This window comes from Malurus melanocephalus, unplaced genomic scaffold (assembly GCF_030028575.1).
Source record: "Malurus melanocephalus ecotype Western Australia unplaced genomic scaffold, MMel_1.1 scaffold_158, whole genome shotgun sequence".
NCBI classification, from domain to species: domain Eukaryota; kingdom Metazoa; phylum Chordata; class Aves; order Passeriformes; family Maluridae; genus Malurus; species Malurus melanocephalus.
Window position 1 is genome coordinate 857,792 of NW_026623390.1, and position 15,834 is coordinate 873,625.

A 15,834-nucleotide genomic window follows, 5' to 3' on the forward strand; every position below is an offset into this window, starting at 1 on the left:
TTAAAAAAATCTGCCATTTAAAAGGCGATATGTAGAAAACAGAGGAAAACAGCAGAGGCAGAAGAAGTTTGGAGTTCTTCCARAAGAGAGGTATAAGAATTTATGTCCTTTGCTGTTAAGGGTCACAAGTCTTCTAAAAGCATGAACACTTCCAAAAACTATAAATGAAAACATGTAGAACAGTATTGTTCAGAAACCCCAAACAACTTCACAGCTCAAACACATACCATGGATTGGAAAGAAAACATCACAGTGCAAATAAAATATCCATAGCCTTTCCATGTTGCATAACAACTGTTGTTTATTACCTTCTGTTTCTGTGGTTAAAGTGCTGGTGATCATGGCTGAAATTTTAAAATGCATTAACCTCTKCATTACCTACAGCTCCCTCTAAGTCTGTCAGACAAAATCAGGTCATGCAGTTATCCTTTGGGAGACTTGGGAATTAGCSTTCTTTTCATAGTGATGTGTCTCAATTCTGAATTGAGCTGGTCTCAATTTGCCACATAGCTCAGCCATTGCATGCAGCAGTTCCATCAGGACTTGGTAGGTTCAGGTACAGTGGTTCTGCTCATCAAGAGTTCATGCAACTCTCTGTGACCACTGACTTACACAAAATAGAAGTTACAAGAAAGACCTCCAAATATCAGGAGATAAACCCACCAGTTTGGTAAAGTTAAGTGTGTTAATCAACACATACAAGGGAGCAACCATTAAACCACAGACAAAAAGCAGAGTAGATTTATTTGATTGCCTTTCTGACAAGGTTGGGTGGCAGAGATGCACAGGCTCCMTCAGGCTCAGCTCATCCTAGTGAGCAATGGGAGCCTCACTGCCTTCCCCCATATAACAAAAGGTTTTGCACCTCTGTGTTTGTCTTATCTCTCCACATGACTTCTGCTTCTCAAAGGATGAGCAGCATTAGGCATAAGAAATGGGAGTTTCCTGCCACTGGAAATTTTAGCATTCCCAACTGAAAGATCACTTTGAGCAAAACTACTCCTTTYTCCTCACCACATCTTCTGATCTTAATCCATGCACCCTTTTAATCCATGCACTGAGTGTATGTCAAAGTTCTTACTGGCCTTTTTCCGTCTCTGTAAGTATAGATACATCTTAGAAAACACAATGCAGTGTGATGCAGCATGCTTCTGGAGAAGTAAATGAATCAGTTAACCTGGGAAAATGAGCTGCCTGGTCGGTTTGTTACATCAGGCTAGACAGATGGATCTGCACGTGACTATGCTCTGAAATGCCATCATCAGGACATAAGACACAATACTTAAAWGCAGTTTAGATGATTTTCACTTCTACCAAGCCTCAATGTCTGATAGTGCAGACATAGGAACTAATGAATATTCTGAATAGTTTCCTGTAACCTTTCGGGGTTCCCTACCTTTGGAAGAGTTTTGCATTTCTTCTGGCTTTCTGACATTGCTGATAAGATAAAGTGTAAAGAAGGGAAGAGTGGGTTTTTAMCTAACTCACTTTTTGGAAAGAATCAATCAGCTGCTTATTTCAGCTTGTAATGATAATGGAGTACATCAGCTCTAGGATCCTAAGGATGACATGCTCACTTCATTCGAGAGGAGCATAGGTGTTGTCAAGGTGCCTGTGGGCTACTTTAGGGCACTGTATCTTACTGTATGCAAAGGAAAAGGTCTTGGTAAATGGAAAAAGGGGAGGAATTGTGGTGTTACGGAGAAGGGAGAATTTGCTCTCCCTTCTAAAAGAGAGCAAATTCTAAAGCAAGTGCTTTGCAGTAGTCATCCCTGTGACTAAATTAAAATTTTAATGCAAAAGACATGACAGCTTACTACTTGGTAGATACTAAATTTTAAGAACAGGACARATATTTTTTTCTGCCATATCTTACCTATCCAGTAACAACATACATTAGATATTACAGTTAGGACAATTACAAGAATACACTAGGAAGAGCCATCTTTGCCCAGGGTAGTGGCAAAACATGGCAAAAAACCTTTTCTAAGATTGTGGTCATGTATGCTTAGGACAGAAAACTAAACAAAATAATTGTGTATCATTTGACTTTTCCTTTGAAGCTAGAGAGTTTTTATGTATGCTTTTGGAAGGTCACAGAGATCCTCCACAAAAGCTGGGTGATGTGCCTTTGATCTTGTCCTCCTGGTGACTTCTAAAAAAAATAAGTTAAAATACTCTCTGATGCTGATCCATCACAGCATGGACAAAACACACTACAAACAAGCCTTGTGGCTGACCAGTTTCACCAGCTAGGCAGGGCAAGCAAGGGAGCATAACCTGCAGGAAAAGAAAGGAAAATTTATGTCACCCTTAGAACATCAGAAGTGAGCAGAGAGGCAGAAGTGACAGGATTTCAAAAAGGAGAGCCTGTGAGAACAGTCGTGGGCAAAGATACATGCCAAAGAAGTGGAAGGTGTTTGATAGATTTCAAGGGACGTGAATAGCAAAGCTGACACTGGTGGTGAATTCAAGCACGCTTTAGAAAAGTCCTTTCAGAAGAGCATCTTCCTGTTACCAAAGAAGCTCAGAAACGCACAAACCAATAAACCAGGTAAGACATCTGGGAAAACCTTCCCTCCAGATCAGACCCTGCTCTCTTCATTACTAATTAAAGCTTGGAAAACTTCTGGAAAGAAATGTTTCTTCATACTTAGATTAGTTGACACATCAGTAAAATCAGCAGATACGAGTACATATATAGGTGGTTTATGAGTACCGATACAGGTACACTGAGGAAGAGTCAGTACCGGAGYAGTGTCCCTAACAAATGTGTAGGCTTTATTTGAGGGAAACCATAAAGTCATGAAAACTGAAATGGTGTATTGGACTTCCAAAAATTTTTTTTACAAGGTTCCATACTAGCAATATCTGGRAAGACTAGGGGGAAAAGTAACAGACCTATTATAGACAACAGTTGGTTTAAGAAACAGAAAAACATGAACACTCTGCAGAGATCTGTGCCAAGATCTGTGATGTTCAACATAGTAATAAAAGCAAAAAGGGTGCTTAGTGAGCTGGTAGACTGCTGATACTAGCCATGATTCTGAAAATGAGTTCTCAGAATTGTAGAAATAAAACATTGTAAGCAAGATTATGTGAGAGATAACAGAAGCTGATAAAAGCAAAACAATTGCTAGTTTATGTACAGAKTGTTAGGTTGTAGTTTTCCCACGAGATGTCATTAAACTGAGAACTAACTGGCGCAGCATATTATGAATATCAAAGCTTAGACAAGCTTAAAAAGTWATTATGTAAAATCACAAATGAAAAGTCTGCCACTATTAAGTACTGATTAGAGCCTCTGTCTCAAGGACAGTCCAATCCAAGGATGGGTCAAATCACGGCAGAAATCCCTGAAGCATATCGCTGTGTGCCTGCCGTATTCTGGTACTCTTTCTGGTGATATGCTGAGGGCAGCAGAAATGTGGAATTTTGATTGTTCCCTTTTTTTAGGGTTAATGCTGCAATAATGAGAGAAAATTTTAATAATACCAGTTTATCTTTTTTTTCCAGATTATGTTTGTCACCACACAGGTCTAAAAGATCTTTTTGTTGAAGGAAAGCTAAGGTACAATTTGCCCATTTTAGATTTTTTCCAGTGAAAAATACCATCTAGAAACCCTTATGTAACTTCATAAGGCACACATCGTTATACTAGGGTAAGTTTGAGTCTTTGCCCATATCACTTTGTGCTTTGGGGTTTTTCATATGAGAAGTAATAAATATTTCAGACAAGACAATTAAAAGGCTATTTATTTTCTGTTTTTTCAATTATGTTTTTTATGTTAGAAGAGCTGTATTAGGGGTACGTGCCCCAAAAGTCCGTGTTATTCCTTTTGCTGGGTAGCTGGCTGTGGGAGTGGTTTTACCCTGGCCAAAAACCAAAACCCCATATGCCTGCTCACTCCCTCTGTGAGACATAAAGGAAAGGAAGGAAGGCAAAAACCACTCTGGCATCAAGACAATGACACTTTATTAGGGGAAGGCCAAGGTTGTGGATGCAAGCAAAGCAAAACCAGGAGCTCATTCCACCTGCCATTRGCGGGCAGATATCCAAATGCATCCTGGGAACCTCAGCCTGTGCAACAGCTGCTTGAGAAGGCAAATGTCATGTCCTCTGTCATATCCCTCCTCTGAGCTGTTGCTGCAGAGAAGGATGCTCTATGGGTGGAATATTGCTTTGGTCACATAGATACAGCTGTCCTGTCTGGGTGACCTTATATCGCCATACCCACTCTGAGTTTACTCTGGGGATTCAGAGCAGGAAGCAGAAAGCCTTGACACTGTGCATGTTTAGTTCAGCTGCAGCCAAAAGAATGCTGTGTTATCAACAATGTTTTAGTCAGAGTTTTGCAGCAAGCACTCTATGAGTAGCAATGAAGGACACGACTGATCCCAGACAGACCCAGCACACCAATGTTTTACATAGCTGAGTTCCTTTCCAGCACTGGCCCTGAAACAAACCACAAAATATCTTTTCTATACAACTGATACAAACTTATGAAGCTTCTTGCCCACTGAGTTAATTGACAGTAAATTTCTAGCATGAGTCGAAAAGCTAGAGGCCTAAGTAATGAGAACAATCATTTAAGCAATACAATTCCTCCCCCTTCCACTGAAAATGCAACATAAAATATATCATTTTTAAAGCATGTATCATTCAAGAGTTGGCAACAGGTATGGCAAATGTATTTCCGTTCGGGTTTTACAGTATTTGAACTAATCTTTATTTGCCACTGGTAATTTTCAAGATTTGAGGTGTTTCTAGAAGTAAACACTTTTCATACAAGATAAAGCAGCAATACAGCCAGATTTAAGGCTGCTATTTTCTTTTTCATAACTTCTCCATAGATCTTAACAGAASACCTCTACTTTAAGGTCTAGCAATTCCTGTTGCACAATGTTGAAAGCTACAAAAGTAACATGATAAACGGTGTGCTCCAAAATGCAGGGAGCAAATGAGGAGGCTGGGAAATTATTTTAAGAGGGGGAAGGCAGTCAGGAAACATGATATGACACTTGATGTGAATTTCTCAGGAAATTATTTATTTGAACTACTGGGCAATTAAACAAAAAGTACCTATTAAGGAAATCCTACATCCTGTTTATCAAAACTTGGTAACTGAAGTAAAAATACTGYTTCCTTGTCACTGCTGTAGCACTAATGAGGTGAACAAATAGCTGACAGCACGTGGTGTCACTCAGTTGCTTACTGAAATCGTCCAGTTTCATTGAAATTATCAAGAGTTATTCATTATCTTCACTGTATTGAACATGGTTAGAAGACAAAAATGCAGCATAGGAAGAGACACAGTGCAGTGGTTTTACTGAAAGAGAGCAGAGATTGTTGCTGAAAAAGAATAAAGCAAAAGAGATTTCTGGAAGCAGACAATATTTACATAGCATTTGAAAAAATCCTTTAAGTGGGACTGAGATTTCCATACAGTGGTTTGGTGAATAATTGGAGATCCCCAAGGGGAAAGATCTATAAGGTACACCTGGCTAAAATTAAGGGCAGTGGCAAAGCACAAACATATTGAACTGGAAACTTGATTGTGGTCTGTTATTTGGTTATCAATATACTACTAGCATTGATTGATTGCTTTACTCTTTCTTTTGGGGAATATTTTTGACCACAGACATGCCCAACCACACAACTTAGGAAAAAGGGAGGTTGTAGTCTATTTAATTTTKCCCCTTTTTATTATTACATTAAGTCAAGGTAAAGCCATTTGGCTGAGTTATTAAGTTCCAGGTCATGTTTAAAAAAGTAGTATTTTTTCCATTACAGCAGTTCATAAGCTGTCAGTTTTTGTAAAGGTGCAGAACTGACACAGCTGAGTCAACCAACCAAACCCCTATCTTCCTCTGTTCCTCCTGCCTTCACCATCAATTCTATTCATCAATGCCTGTGCTGACAGGCAGCATTTCAATCAAGGATAACTTACAGTGACTTTCTAGAGACTTCCAGCAAATTYGGTACATAGAATAATACAAAGAATAATATAAATTTCATGTTAACTGGATAATCCTGGAATGCTTCAGACACTCAGCAGCCGAACTTTTTCAGATTGTGGCAGAAATTGGGTGCTGGAGTTTGGCACCTGTGTCACAATCTGTGGGACTCCCTATTGCATGAAAATTTCGGTCTGTGTCACATGGAGCACWTCTGTGTCTGCCACATGGCATTAGGACAAGGTAATGATGACACTTTACCTTCTCCTTAGGTAATGAATATTCATTAGGTTTTAAATAAGTCTTCATTAGGGATTRAAAAATGGCTGTAGTCGATTTATTTAGTTCAGCCCAATTCGAAAACACCACTAGCCAAATACCAGTAGTAGAGTATTATGTTTGTCAGCATTAGGCAGTTCAATGGTATCGGTAGAAAGCAATTAGCTGCCAATATTTAAGGGCAAACAGAGCCTGCAGGAAGAGACAATAATTGATCTGTCGTCATGCCTGCAGCACCCGAGCCGCAGGAATTTTTGAGGGTTGTGCAAATCTTCCCTTTGGCCGGAAGGTGTCACTTTCTCACCGTTTTTCGCAGGTTCCGGACGCGCTCTCGTCAGTCCGCAGAGCCCCGCAGTGCTCAGAGCCCCGCAGTGCTCAGAGAGCAGTGGCCTCTCCGGGATACCCTGAGCACAGAGGTACCCTGAGCACCGGGGTACTCTGAGCACAGGGGTGCCCTGAAAACTGGGATGTTCTGAGTACAGGGATGTCCTGAATATAGGGATGTCCTGAATATAGGGATGGTCTGAATATAGGGATGTCCTGAGTACCGGGTCTGCAGCGACCAACCTGAGGCGCACAACCTGGGCCTCCTGACAGCAAAGGCAAAATGGCACTCACACTGCAAGTGTGCCCAACGTTCTCATTTCTGATGCTTTTAAGGGACGTTACTGTTTTCTATCAGAATTAGGTAATATTCCTAAATTTCTACACCGATTTTATTAGTCAGTTTTCTTACTGCCAGAATTTGGCAACATGCTCATCACATACGATAGGACTTCTTTCTGTATAAAGAATGAAATTACTTACATTTCTGAATTATTTTGTTTTGTTTTTAACTACAAGAGAGAGTGCTGCTTCTGCCAACAGATGATAAGGAAGCATGAGACCAAAGGCAGCAATGTACTGAGAAGTGAGTGGGACATTAAAGTACAACAGCAGCAGTGGATTCTCAGACATGATGTTTTCTTTCCTAACATTGGACACTTCACTCAGCCCTCAGCTTAGACATCTATTTATCCTACTCCATCTGGATTTCATGAAGAGACAGAGATGTTTCCAGTAGCAACTCAGAGTTAAGGGACACATAAAGTTGTTCTCTGTCTGTGAGGCAGCCTGAGCTTAAGGATTTCTGCTAGTTCAGCGTCACAGTAAAATGCTGGAAGATAGCATCAGGATGAATCTGGATTATCTCTTCTATACTGGTTTGTTCAACAAGGAAGGATCAGGATGCCTCGTCCCTTGAATCATCAGTTTTATCAGTGGTCAAAGGTGTAGACCTCTTTTTTCTTGGCAAGGCTCTACTTGTTTCTGCAACTGTTTTCCAGTATCACAGATTTTATTCAAAAGAAACACTCTGTGAGGCGCAGATCCGTGCAAACATCCTTGCCAATGTTCTGGGAAGTAGCAGTTTTTAGATAATCACCTTCTGCACAGCCTTCACACACTCTCCCTGTCAGATCCTATTAGAATCACTGTGAATAACACCACTGTGTTATTCCAATATTATAACTCACTGTTGTCAACCATGTTAGTTCATAACACACTGAGCCCGTACAGAAGACATGACCTTCCAGAATGGAGTTAATGAAGCAATAGGCAAGCACAGTAATTCTATAAAAGCAGAAATATGTAACATATATAATATATGCAGAAAAATCACTGCTTGTTATGCTTTCAGTTATTATGATACATAGTAAGAAAATGGCTCCCTATAATTCAGTTTAGGAACAACAGTAAAGTTCACTGAGTATGTTTGATCCTTTCCAATGCAATAAAAAGAGTGGCAAATTTTCTCTAACTCATACCTATACTAAAAGAATATTTGAGAGCTCTTTTAGTAATTCACTATTTATCTTACTTTTAATTTTTATGGAAATCTTAAGAAGTGTGTAAAAAACCAAAAGGAAAGCATTGCTCTTATGCAGCATATTAAGTAACAGATTCTCATTATTTTTCTACAGAGAATAAGGATACCTATTTTATGACGTATGACAGGTCAAATAAAAAAAAATCCTATCAGCATACTCAAAATGTGTTTAGACCCCAGAGCATCCTGCTAGGGAGGCTGTAAAACCAGAGAGCCAGAAGTTCCTGAGAAGCTCTGAGGATCTTCTTCCTTTCTGAGAAAGATAGCAGCTCCAAGGGGTTGCCAAAATGTGGCCGCTTTGCAGCTGTCCGAGTTCATAGGAAAATGGGCTGTTATTGTGTGTACAGTGCCTGGCTTAATTTGCTGACAACTGGGCAACATCRTTATTCCAATGTATATCATATGAACTATGCACATTTTCTAGTTCATTGGCTAAGAATGTGGTATTTGAAATATCATTATGTCAATCTATATTGTGTGAACGGGGTATATGTTCTACTGCATTGACTAAGCATGCATTATTATTTGAAATAAATCTTGATAATTTTAGCTTTATTTGGGCTTTTTTAAAAATCGGTGACATCTCTATTCTAAAATATTTGCAGATTTTTTTTTTAAAGTTTGCTTTATGTGCTTGCTTCTCAGTCCCTTGAGGAGCACACAATTCCTTTCCTATCTGAAGATCTTTAACACCAACTCTAAATTTCTGGAAGAAATGAAGACACAATGTGATGCTTTTTTTGAATACAGATTTTGACTTGGTTTGGGATGAGTACCCTGGCTAAAGGTCAAAACACACTGTCTTCTGGCAAGAAGACAGTCTCTGCAAGAGTCTTTTCCCCTCTTCCCTCTTATTTACAAGCTCTCTTGTAGCAATCTTAATAGAGAAAAAAAAACCAAACCAAAAACAAACAAACAAAAAAACCAAAAAAACCCCAACAACTGTTTTTTTTTAACGATTCAGATAATTTGTATGTCTAACACTTCAGATACAGAAAAGATTTCTTTGTAGCTAATATTGATGAACAGTGGAAAATTAACAAAGCTAGTTAAAATGTACATGAAATATATATTTTTTGAGAAAGATACATCTTATAAGGTGACCATTGTAGGAGTATACTTTATTCTTAGTTATAAAATATATTCATATTTTGTTTTCATTAATTCTCCTAAACCCCAGGTTTGCTCTGTCAGGTCTTATGTAGCTAAATACGTTGTTCATAGAATAAGCTCTCCTACCTCCTGTTGGTCTCCCAAATATAATCAGATATTACTGCCTTTTATCATATGTCTACTAGGGGATTTTGTTTTTCACTGGTGATTAGGCCAGGCGGAGGTTAATGAGGAACAGTGTGCACAGAATATGACCTTGCAAAGCTGTTTTATCCCCCAGCAGCTCACAGAAAACAGTCCTTTTTAGTTTGCAGTGAGTCATTAATTTTAGCTGACAGACCTGAAGGCAGCATAGACATTAGTGTGCAGCCTGCAAGCCACCTCTCTCTGCTGACCTAACCAATGAAATCACTCTAATTTCTACTGTCTTCTCCAATTTACCAGCAGTTCAGAAAAACTCCTCCTCATCCCCAGACACCCCTTTTCAAAATGGCCCAAATCTTACAGCTGTATGTTTGTAATGGACTCCCAGCTGTCCAGCCTAATATGCAAGTACAGTAATTAATAATYTATGATTCATCAGCAATTAAAGAGGGAAATATCAATTTGGTAATCATTTATTGAAGAGAAGCTGAAGTTAGGCTTGAGATTTAGGTTTTGGGGGTTTTTGGCACTGTTATTTCTCCATCAAGAAACAGAAATTCAACAATGAATAAAGGATTTTCACCGTCATTCTGTCATTTGAACCACTCTCACTGACAGGTCCTGATGTCTTGTATTCTCTTCCTTACAATCTCACCAGGTATCATATTATCTGTAGGAAAGCTTTAATAAAATTTTAATATTAATATGCATGARACTCACTTCAGTTAGCACTGACAGCTGCAAGGAGTAGTGTACATTGATTACACCACAGGATTGATAGCTTTCTCAGTACAAATGAATCTGAAAAGGATGAACTGTGACAGGAAGTTGAAATATCAGAACAAGGACATTATTTTCTGACTGCAGAATCAAAGAAGTGAGATCAGCTGATAGAGATTATTTTCGTCAAAAAGAGTTCAGATGTAATATTTCTAAGTGTCCAGATCAAGTTGCCTGTCTGTGTTTTTGCTGTTTGTACTTCCATTTCACCATTATCTTTTCCAGTCTGTGAAAAATGGAGTTTTGTCTCCATGGAAAGCTTTGTATTATTTCAGTGTAGATAGGGCAATAAGAACAGATTATGTCTTGTTACAGGTCAGGAAGCAGAATTAGACTATGGATAGTGTCAGTTCCCAAAGGCAGAGGCTCCTTTTTCYTTATTTGCTTCTGCCCAAATTAAACAGATTAACTTAGTTTAAATGGATGTCTGAGTTCATCTCATTGACAGCTCTTGCAGTTATGTATTTTGAATATGTTAGCAGCAAGTTTCCACATATCACTGTTCTCAGTATTTCCCAGCAGAAATATTATGTGCCCAATGGAGGCCTAGGYGGTTTCTAACTCACCACGATGAATTTTTCTGTAAATTTCTTTGAGGTATATAACCAAAAATGAGACATGGCATCATCCAGTGCAAGGATGCTAAACCCTCCTGTAGGCCTAGGCTGGTTGTGCTTCTGTGAAGGCAGCAGAAGCTGTCACACCTGGGAGTGCTGCTGTGTAGTGGAGGAATGCCGAGACACCACATGCTACTAGCAGGAGATACCRTGTCCTGGGCATTTGTTTATGATGCCTCTGCCCCTGACTGCTGGGGCTGGGGAATGGCAGAAGGCTTATAGGAGTACAGGGCAAAAGAAAAGRTGACGTCTGGCTTGAGTGGTGATAAATAGAGCTGTCTGCTTCTCTGTGCAGGGAGGTGAAAATAAAGATGATGGAAAACAAGTCTGATGAGTCTCTATATACTGTAGTTCTACRATGAGTAATGATGTTCTTAACCTTTACCTGGACAGAAAATGTATATTTTATGCTTTTAAAGCTTGTCTCTAATACACATCTCTTTTTCTCAGGGAGCTTGGTACATAAAGCTATCCTGTATTATTCTCAGGGTAAACACCAGTTTTGAAGTGCCTGAAAATTTGCAGTTCAGGCTTCTGCCTAAAAATCTGCTGTTCAGGCTATCTTCAGGGTTTAAGGACTAAAACTACAATATTATAACATAGGGAACCATAYAGATAAATTTGTCCTGAAAAGGGTTAACTCAGCCAGTTCGCAAATGAGAAAAACATGGAAGGGAGCCCGAGACTCTGGGCTCCTGCAGTTAGGCAGGATGCCGGGTGATGCACTGGCTCTGATGACCTAGCTATTGCAAATGGGTTGGTCACACCTCCCTGTTTCTAATGTGACACTTCCTGATCCACCAGGTCAGGAAATCAATCAATTTCTTTTGCAGGATTAGTKTTCTAAAGTGTCTGTGAACTGATTCACAAGGGCACTGGTCTTCAAAGAGGGGTGCATGCACGGGACAGTCCTGGTTTTCAGATTTGGGAGGAAAATATTTTTCATACTGTCAATTGGAGAGATTTTAAAACACCATCTCAAAATTTATTTTAATTTCATCCTTTTAAATCTCTATTTTTGTGCCTTTTTTTTAGAGTACATAATAGTACACAGTAAATGTATATGAATGATTAAAAAATAAATACATATGAGGGCATGCTCAAAACCTTTTTAATTATGGAGTGTGTGATCAAAAATTTTGAACACTGCTGCATTCAGGAATCAACTGATGAAAACCAGGATAATGAAGGTGCAACCCATGTGGCGTGGKTGGCACCCCTCTTAACAGTAGATGGCTGGGTCAGCTGAGCAGCACTGCCGAATCAGTCCTCAATTGTGATTCTCAGATTAGCAGAACAAAAAAAAAGAAAAAAAGAGAAGTCATATCTGGCCTTGACTTTTGAAATTACAGGCTTCTCAGAGTAAATAACCTCTAACAGAATAGTTTGACAGACATGTAGAAAAGAGTCTCTTAAATTGTTATARCATAAATGCCTACAGCTGGTAAGTCAAATATTTTACTAGTATTTATGCAAATAGGATTTCAAATTCACCTTTGTTTCTAAAATAATGATGTTTGTTTCATTTTAAACTTTCAGATCATATGTACCTATGTGGACATTGTCATTCYCTACCCTCCAGCCTGCATCTACTACACTTAGAGGGCCAACTATAGTAACAGGATCAGATATCTAATTTAAAATGGACGATGAAACAATGCTTACCAATGTTATCCTCCTGAGCTATCTTTAATACCTGCACTGAAGGATTCACCATACAAACTGCAGTTTTAAGAAGACTTAACAATATAAGAGCGGCTTTACAGCGTTTTACTAATGTAATTTGCTACCTGAACAATGCAGCTGGAATTGAAAGTATTAGGCAAATACCTATGTAAAAAGCTAAAAGCTGGAAAAAAAAGAAAGAAAAAAAAAAGGGCTAATACCTACATAATAATCTAGCAAAACCTAAGAAATAATACAATTAGGTGAGTAAAAAGAAAAGGGATTTTTCTGTATATTGAGAAACCAGCATCTGTATTTGGATTTGTGCAGATTCTAGTTCTTGCCAGACCTACAGAGAGGTTAAAATATATTACAGTAATTTCAAAATCTTGGAGGAAATAATCACTTATGGCAAGCTGTATTTGCCAGATGAGACATTCTAGTGTGGAAAATTCTCATTGTGAGAAAGAGCAATGTTTGCCRCAGTAATTCCAAAGGGCAGTTTTGTTTCAAAGACATTACTGTCAGCATCTACGCTTCACAGGCAAGTGACCTGGCAAAGAGAGGAGCACATGTTGCTAAAGGGATTTTTCAGTTAAGAGACCTCAAATTAACTGTGCTGGCAGCTCCTGCATTAGCTAGAGGAATATGCCCACTTTAGGAGTCAACAGTCCAAAAAAGTCTGCAACCTTTAGAAGGCAATCATCATCCAAGATATCCCTGATAAAAGACTATGACGCTAATCTCAGTTTTTATGTTTTCTTCATTTTTGCAATAGCTTACAGAAAGTAAAGACTTACAGAAAGTAAAGAAAACTAAAATGATAAACCAAAATCATGAGTGCTGATCCCAAGGGCTGCATAGATCGGGGTCTGTCTAACGCATTATGCATGCTCTAATGCCTGCCTGTAGTGGATGCCTAAGGAGGAAAATTAGAACAGAATGAGAATACAGTAGTTTTTTCAAATGCACTTGTAACCTCAAAAACATGCAGGTCTAGCATATGCAGTGTCTCTGTACTAATAGCTTGCAGAGCATTTTCTTCCCATTGCTTTGTTCATAAACTTCTTGAATCCAAGCACAGTTTCTCTCTCCATAGGTGCTCATGGTGGTGAAGCTCCACACTTTAACTGAATTTCATGCAAAAGTCCTCTTCCCTTGGTTTGTTCTCAGCCTCTCCACAATAGCTTCATTGAATGCTTTCTAGCATGTGCATTGGAAAAGAATGTACTCATTCTCACACAATTCACCCTCTCTCTTGATTTCACAAACCCACAGTATGCTTTCCATAGGCTGAAGAATTTCAGACTACTTAGCTGTCCCTGGTATACCCATTCTGGGTTTCTTTTAGTAAGAAAGTATCTTGAGTAGAAGTATTTACACTTCAGTGCAGAGGTGATTGGTGAATTATGAATGGCACAAAAGACACAAATACAGAACTATTCGTAGTYTCTCCCAGTATCAAAATTAGGGTCATTCTAGGCAATTGCAGTTGAGCTTTCAGACTTCTTGATGCAAGAAACTGCAGATGTTAAAAGCTTAGGCAGGATCTTTAGGAGCTGAACAAATATCTGTCCAAGAAAAATACATCAATATGCTATATTTGAAGCAGACCTTTTGTTATAAACATTTGGAGTATATCCTGGGGAATTGCTACACAATCTTCATTTCCTTTCTCCTTTGCTCTCCTCGGTGTTTGCCAGGATTTATTGCTTTGTCAAAGGGTGAAGAAGATGCTGAGACAAAAAGCTAGACTTGTATCTCTTGTGGTTATTTGTCTGTCTGGTTCTCTCAAACAGTTATATCATTTGAGAAGGAGATAGCTTTTGATAACCTGTGTTTYAAGTTATGGGCGCTTTGGGACCTCAAATAATTTTGATGACTCTCATGAGTTTAGTAAATYGTGATTAACTTTGACTGGTTTTCTCTTGTTTTCCTAAACTGAAATTTGCTAAGACAGGCACAGAGCAAAAGTAGTGATGAAATTATCAAGGGAAATAAAGGTCAGGGCCTAATGCATCATAATTTTCTTGCTCATTTTTGAGAATGGTGGGCAAAATCATCAATAAAGTTGAAATAATAATAAAAAAGTAACTAAGTTGGAAACTATGTTCTGTCTACCTTATACTTGTGTCTTATCAAGTTTACCTCAAGAGGAGGAAGTTCTYTCTTCTCTGGAAGGGTTGGGGTCAGAGCTCTGTTTTTATATATCCCTACTGAGTCATTAGGTGACCAGATCCTTCTTAGAGAGTGAAAAGCAGTAGAGAAGGAATAAAATAAGGATTGTAAACATAACCCTTTAGTCTTCTTTTCTATTTTTTAAAAAATTTTCTTTTAATTCATTTCGGTAYGAAGGTTAGACTTACATACTTTGAAGGACAGATAATATTTTGATGCTTTCTGAAGAAACAACAGAAGAGGATAAATCTTCAGTTTACCTCTCCTTACAGTTCTGCAACTAGGACAATAAATTGTCTAGACATTTATATTTTCTTTTTGTCTTTCTTTTAGAATTACTGTATGACTCAAACTCAAAAAGAGAAGCAAACTACTTCAAATCAAAGACCTGTTTAAAAGATGATGATTTATAGAAACTGAGTCATATTTTTTGTCTTGTTTGTCAGGAACAGATAGAGTGCACTACAAGCATATCTGGTAGCTTTGCAGAACTAAATATTTTAGTAAGACTTTCCTATTATGTTCTCTTTTATTGGGAAGTATAAGATGATGATGTAAGAAATCTGAGAGGAGGATTACTGATGTCTAAATGTCCTTGCAAAAACACTTATAACCTTACCATGAAAAATTRCAAAGAGAAAACCATTTCAGAAAAACGTTTAGCTAAATGACAAATAAATTATTTCATAACAAGTTAAGAATTCTACTCYCATAGTTTCTCAGTGGTAAGTAATAGGTAAATAAACTAGGAGCGAGCAGTGCCTTTATTTATTTATTCAGAGAAACAAAAATAGCATATAATGCAATTTATATTGAAACGGTCTGTCTAATGGGACAATATAATTACAATATMATTACTTTCTAATTAATCCCATTAACAGACTAAAATAAAATTCCCATTATTTGCATTGAACAGATTAATGATCAAATGTAAACAGGCTGAAGCTTCTGCTAAAAGCAGGAATACTGGAATAGATTGTGAAGACTAAAGGCTTTCTAGCATAACTAGAAATATTTCTGAAACACAGAAAAGCTGTGTGAACTTTAGAAATGGAGTAATGCAAATGTTATCATATTAATTGTGAAGATGAACACCTGGGGTCTAAAATATGTAAGAAAGAGGAGGAAAAATGTCAGGTCAGGTGACAACACAGCTGTAGAAAAGCCAAAAATCAACTCTGAGTAAGGTTAAATTAATTCAAGAGAAAGAATGAAGTATAGCCTTTTCAAAAA